Below are 6,626 nucleotides of genomic sequence, written 5' to 3'. Positions count from 1 at the left end.
TCCCTCCCATTGATGCCAGATAAGGCCCCTTCACATCCTTTAGCCCTTCCTCTAACTCCTGCATTGTGGTCGCCTTATTCAGTTTGATGGTTGGCTATAAGCATCCTTCTCTGTATCAGTATGGCTCTGGCAGAGCTTCTCAGGAGACAGCTGTATCAGGCTCCTGTCAGCAAACACTTTTTGGCATCAGCAATAATATTGGGTTTGGTGTCTGCATGTAGGATTAAAATACAGGGACAAAAATGGAGCAGAGACAGAAGGAAAGGCCATCCAGAAACTGCCTCACCTGGGGAATGGGTATGAAACCAGCTCCAAGGTCTGTCTGCTCAGGGCACAAGTGGGCATTGTGCTGTTCCTACAGCTATTGATATGGCCATTGTGACTTTCCTATTTTGATGTGTATATTAATTCATGTTTTCAATGTTATAGCATATATGCCTAAATACTATTCAGTTTGGGTGTATGATATTTTTCCAGTTATGAATTTCCTGCTTTGAATTGTTTGTTGCTACTATATAGGAACATATTTAATTCATGTATATTGATCCTGTAAACTTGCTATGTAATCTATCAGTAGGATAACTTTAAAGAAAAAAAATGCATTCTCAATGCAGATACTCAAGTCTGTATAAATGGCCACCCATCTGCAGACTTGAGAGAATCCTTGAAGATCGTTAGGGCTGTTTTTCTGTTTATTTCTCCTTTACCCACTTGTCACTAGTGGTATGTACCTAGGTTCTGGTTCCATTTACATAGCCTAAAGATGTAAGGACTTCTTTTTGTTACTCGTATGTCCTTAACATACATTCCTTAATTGCTTGATATACAACATCTTTAAAATTATTGTTTATTATATGCTGTTTGCTTTTATGTTGTATTTATTTACTGAAACTTTTCAACTGTTCTCTTGATGACAGATATTTTATTTTTTCTTTAAAAAGGAAATATAATGAACATGCTCTTTAGCATTACAGAGTTATATGATTTTACACAAACAATAACCAATGAGTGAGACATTAAAGCCTTATAAATGTGTTGTGTGATCAGAGTTATATTGGAAACTGTATGTAATTGAGGGTTTTTATTTAAAGATAAGATTTCCTAAATAATTAAGGCATAAAAAAGATTAGAACTCATGGGCATACCCTTAGGTACTATTTTATCCAGAGTTATAGGCACATGCAATATTTTGGACAAATAATGCTTTCAGAGAGTTAAAACTTACAGTAAAATATGATGTGATCTTAACCTAATTATATCACATTGAAATCCTGAACACAATATAATACACTTTCAGACTTTAGTGCACAGTATAAAATTAAATAATTTAAGATCTTAGTGATTCATAAATATCTTTATAAATATAAACGTTCATACTTTGTTGTAGATGTGGGACACTGAAATGAATCAGTACTGGCAAATGCCTCCAGGGCTGTAGAAATGGAATTGCCAAGCATTTTAGCTGACTGGTTGGTAGCATGAATCTTTTCTTTTTAGTCTCTTATAGTGTGTATTTTATTTATAAATCTATATCACTTATCAGAGTCTGTCTCTTCAAAATGACTTATACTCCTGCCACTTTATCTCCCCAGATTATTAGTTCCTGTAGGGCAGGGACACTGTGTTCTTCATGGTTTTTAATTTTACTGTTTCTGGCTAAGGATTAGATATGATTAATTAAATCAGATGCATTGGAGGGTATTGGGAAAATTGGGAATTTTATACTTCTTTGTGTTGAATTGGGATATAATTCAATATATAAAAAAACAAAACAATGCTGAAGATGCTAACAGTTCTTTGTGAAAGCAAAACGGTCTACATCTTAGTGTAAATATCAGCATTGCTCCTTGGGAGTTTAGCCATTTGTACTTGGACCTAAAGGAGTACACAAAGAGAATGGTGGATGAGTAGGATAGAAAAAAAATCTCTCTATGACTCCAGGGATGAAAACGTTCTTCAGGAATTCTTGGTTTTCTTTTCCGTATGTGCGCTTGATGTTGGTATACACATTCCTAAATTCCATAAATACATAGATACCTTTTAGATTAATATGTAGAACATTGCTTTGGTGCTGGACTCTTAGTACTTGATCACTATTTTATTTTTTAAAGAAAGGAATAAAAGCTTAGACTCATCCATTATATTGCCCTGAAAGAAAGGACTCTTTCGGATTAAGGCAATGAACAAAGGTATACATTGAAGATTACTTGTCTCAGAAAGATAAAGATTTGTTGCTTAGGTGTTGGTCTTCTAGACCATCTGTAATCCTTGAAGATGGAACTTTCTACTGGGATCCAGTTGTTACATTTCAAAATGAATGACTTTGAAATTGCACTGTGAAGTGTTTCTCTAAGGTGTCTTTCAACATTAATCCTCTCTGGCTATTTGAAAAATGAATATGGAAATGGATAACTAGTCTCCTGTTTGAAAGAAAGGACTTCTGGGAAGATGTGGCTGCATCTTGATATGAGTAATTTTTGTGTTTAAAATTTTATTTATAATTTATTATTGCTATCCATCCCACTTTCTCAGCAAGGTTAAGAGAGAAATATTTTTCTTCTTCTGGTCTCTATTTTATGTATATTAAATATCTCTATTATAAAATTGAAAAATTTGGAGCACAGCTAGATCTTTATTTTCTGTGGGACCAACTAATTCATACTAGAGGCAGGTGTAGAGTGGGCTAGAGGGAGGATGGGCTGAGCAGTAGAAAAATCCTGCTAAGATGCATGTCCATACTGTGTTCCAGTTTTCTACTGTATATTTTGATAAAAGAAAAGGTCTCAGAAAGGCTGCTGAAGAACAGTGAAGTAGGCTTGTTTTGGTTGTCGATGTATAAGTTCACAAATTCTCCCACACAATACATCTTTCTCTGGCAAATTTTCTATTCTGATATATTTTGATATGTGGCTAGATTTATCAATTTCTTTTTAGGGTAATATTAATTATTTTTTACAACTTTATTTAAAAAAGAGAGATACATGTACAGATTTTTAAAAACATTTTGGCATAACACTATATAAATATATTTTCCAGTACTTAATTCTTTTAGAGGTTTGATAGCATGCATTGAAATCTTACTAGTTACCATAAGCATAAGGTACATGTAGAACAGAATATAACATAAAAACAGTCAGAGTTTTCTTGGTGTGTATAGATTAAACATAATGATTTTGAGCACCAAAAATTACCACAAGGCAATATTCTTAGCTCTTGAATTATTAATGATTTAAGGTTCAGGTATATCACACTCTGACACGGTGTTATACACTTATTTTTTTTCCTAAGAAGGACTGAAGGCTTTCACATTTTGGCCTTTTTTTTTTTTTTTTTTTTTTTGAGCTTCATACGGCCTGTGAGTTGTTTCTGGGGGGAATTCAGAGCTTTCTGGGGTTAGTATCCAATTATCAGTGACTGCATATTATATATGTTCTTTTGTGACTGGGTTACCTCACTCAGGATGATATTCTCTAGATGCATCCATTTTCCTAGGAATTTCATAAAGTTATTGTTTCTAATAGCTGAATAGTACTCTATTGTGTAAATATACCACAATTTTTGTATTTTGTTTCTTTGTTTAATTAATTTGTTTAATTCTTTGTTTTAAACACTTTGTGTTTCGTCCATTATGTTTTGGGAAGAATTTCTTTTCTAGTCCAATCTATTTGGAGTTCTGTAGGCTTCTTTTATGCTCATGGTCATCTCATTCTTAAGGGTAGGAAAGTTTTCTTCTATAATTTTGTTGAAGATATTTACCGTGCCTCTTAGTTCATATACTTCACCCTCTTTTATTCCTATTATTCTGAGGTTTGTTCTTCTCATTGTGTCCTGGATCTCCTGGACATTTTGGGTTAGGAGATTTTTGGTTTTTGCATCTTCTCTGACTGTTTTGTCTGTGTTTTCAATGTTGTCCTCGGCACCAGAGATTCTCTTTTCCATTTCTTGTAGTCTGTTGGAGATACTTGCATCTGTGACTCCTGATTTCTTTTTAAGTTTTCCATTTCCAGGGTTGTCTCATTTTGTGTTTTCTTCATTGTTTCTATTTCCATTTTCAATTCTTTCATCTCTTTGGTTGTGTTTTCCTATTGTTCTTTGAGTTCTTTGAGTGATTTTCATGTTTCCTCTTAAAAGCTTCTATTTGTTTGTGTGTCTTCCCGTGCCTGTTTAAGTGAGTTATTCATGCTCTTCTCGAAGATCTCCATTATCGTCTTGAGGTATGATTTCAAGTCTGGGTGTTCTTTTTCTGTAGTGTTTGGCAATCCACAGCTTGCTGTGGTGGGTCAGCTGTGATCTGATGTAGCCAGGTTGTCTTAGTTTTTATTGCTTAAGTTCTTTTGTCTTCCTCTTGCCTACTAGTTATCTGTGATTATACATTGTCTTGTTGTAAGTGACTGGCACCTGTCTCTCCTGTGGATCAGAGGGCCTGTGGGCTCAGGAAGAAAATTGCTTCTGAATGTTCGACTTTTAGTAGGCAAGCAGTGAGTTCTGGTAGCAGTGACTCAGCTCTGTCTTTGTGGGCTCAGGTGTGGGAGCTCTTATGAGGCTGTTCTGGTAGCTCAGCCCTGTGCCCACAGGTTTTGAGTACTACTGGCAGGAACCTGTCTCTTTCTCTAGTCTAAAATGGATCCTTTTCCAAATAGCACAGTACTTTCTGCTCTCTGAGAACTCCTGGTGTACTCTCCCTGGGCCTATGTGCCAGGCTCCCCTCTGGTCCAAATGTAAGAGTGCCTGCAGTGTGGAACTTCAAGCACTGCCTTTCCAGCGCAGATCCTGGTTCCCACTGACAAGGAAGGGCCTGTGCCTTACTGTGGGCCTGTGTGTTTAGATTGTGAGCCAGAGGGCTTTCTTGGCAGACCCCAAGTCCCTCTGCCAGGGATCCGGACATACTGTGGGCTGCAGGGGCAAGTTTTCCACAAGCTCTGCCTAGCCCTTTCTGCTCTTTGTTTACTCACAGTGCAATCTCACCAGGCCTGTGTCCCTGGATCTCTGTTGTTCCAGGTCGCAAAGGGCCTGAGCATATGGTCCACGCACACAGGCTTTTCAGGCAGATTCTGAGTCCCTCTGCCAGAGGTCCAGCCCTATTGTGGGCCACAGGGGCAAGTTTTCTGCGAGCTTTGCCTAGACCTCTCTGTGATTTGGTTACTCACAGTGCAATACCACCTGGCTTGTATCCCCGGATTTCTGCTGTTCCAGGTGGCAAATGGCCTGAGCTGGTTTATACATTTCTTATAAGATGGCATCTTCTTAGTCTATTAATTTGGGGGCTTAACTTGATAACAATTAAGTCTAAACTATGGATAAAATTTTTAGAAGATAGGTTATATTAACTTTAAGCTCCTTTGAAGGGGTTTTCAACCCCACAGGAAGAGCAACAATATCAACCAATCGGACCACCCAGAGCTCCTAGAGACTATATCATCAACCAGAGTACACATGGAGGGACCCGTGGCTCTTGCCGTTTATGAGGATGGCCATATCAGGCACCAAGAAGAGGAGAGGCCCTTGGTCCTGTGAAGGCTCAATGCCCAAGTAGGGGAATGCCAGGGTGGAGAGGGGGAGGGAGTGGGTGGGGAAGCACCCTCATATATGCAGGAAGAGGGGGGATGGGGTATGAGTATTCCAGAGGTGAAACCAGTAAAGTTGATAACATTTGAAATATAGGTAAAGAAAATATTCCCCCCTCCACCAAAAAAAGGTTTAAAAAAATGAGTTCCTTAAAATTGAAAATAAGTGATTTCAATTTTTTCTTCATCAAAACACCACTCAAATGGGAAATCCAGGTTTGATTCTCAGCAAAAGCTGTACAGAATTTGTATAAATGGCATGTTTATATTAACTTATTTATCCATGGTGCTGGGGATTTAGCTTAGGGCCTTACCAATGCAAGGCAGGTACAATGTTACTGAGCTATATCTCCCGTTCCCCAAGTATATTATATTTTAAAGCATTACAATTTTTAAAGACCATGAATAGTTCATTTCTGATCCAAAGTTTCTTGGTAATATTGAGATGAGCAACTGGATACTATTATTAAATACATGTTCCTTGTGAGCTAAAAATAGTTAAATTATTAATTCATTGCATGAAAAGTTTCATGGACAATATCCCTAGAATCATTACTACTACTCTGGTCTTCATTTGATTTGGTTAACAGAATGGCAATCCTTGTGAACAGCATAATTATTCATAAGTCAGACCAACAAAAATGGCTGATTTTCAACTGATGTTCGGTGATGCCATGGGCTCTGTGGATATGTCTCTAGGGTCATCAATATGGGAGACATGGGCAGCATCTTCTCTGCCCAAGCTTAAGATAGAGCAGACCTATGTTAATTTGTTTTCTATATTAGAGCTCTTGAAAATCTTCTTATTTTGAGAAATTTTCTTTTTTAAAGAAGATATCTGAAAACTCACAATGAAGACACATTTCTTATGCCATTATTTTTTATCCTTATTTCTTTATTAAAAATTTCTCCCTGGGTAAAACTAAACTGGAAATATAAATACTTTCAAAATCAGCTCCCAAAGTACTAGAATAATTCATAATTGCTACAGTTATTAATGACGTATCATTAACAATGGCTCACTAAAAGGTGTAGCAGAGGAACAAGAAATTACAGGTTGTG

The sequence above is a fragment of the Micromys minutus genome (genome assembly GCF_963924665.1).
Source record: "Micromys minutus genome assembly, chromosome: 6".
Classification (NCBI taxonomy): domain Eukaryota; kingdom Metazoa; phylum Chordata; class Mammalia; order Rodentia; family Muridae; genus Micromys; species Micromys minutus.
Note: the sequence above shows the minus strand (reverse complement) of the source record.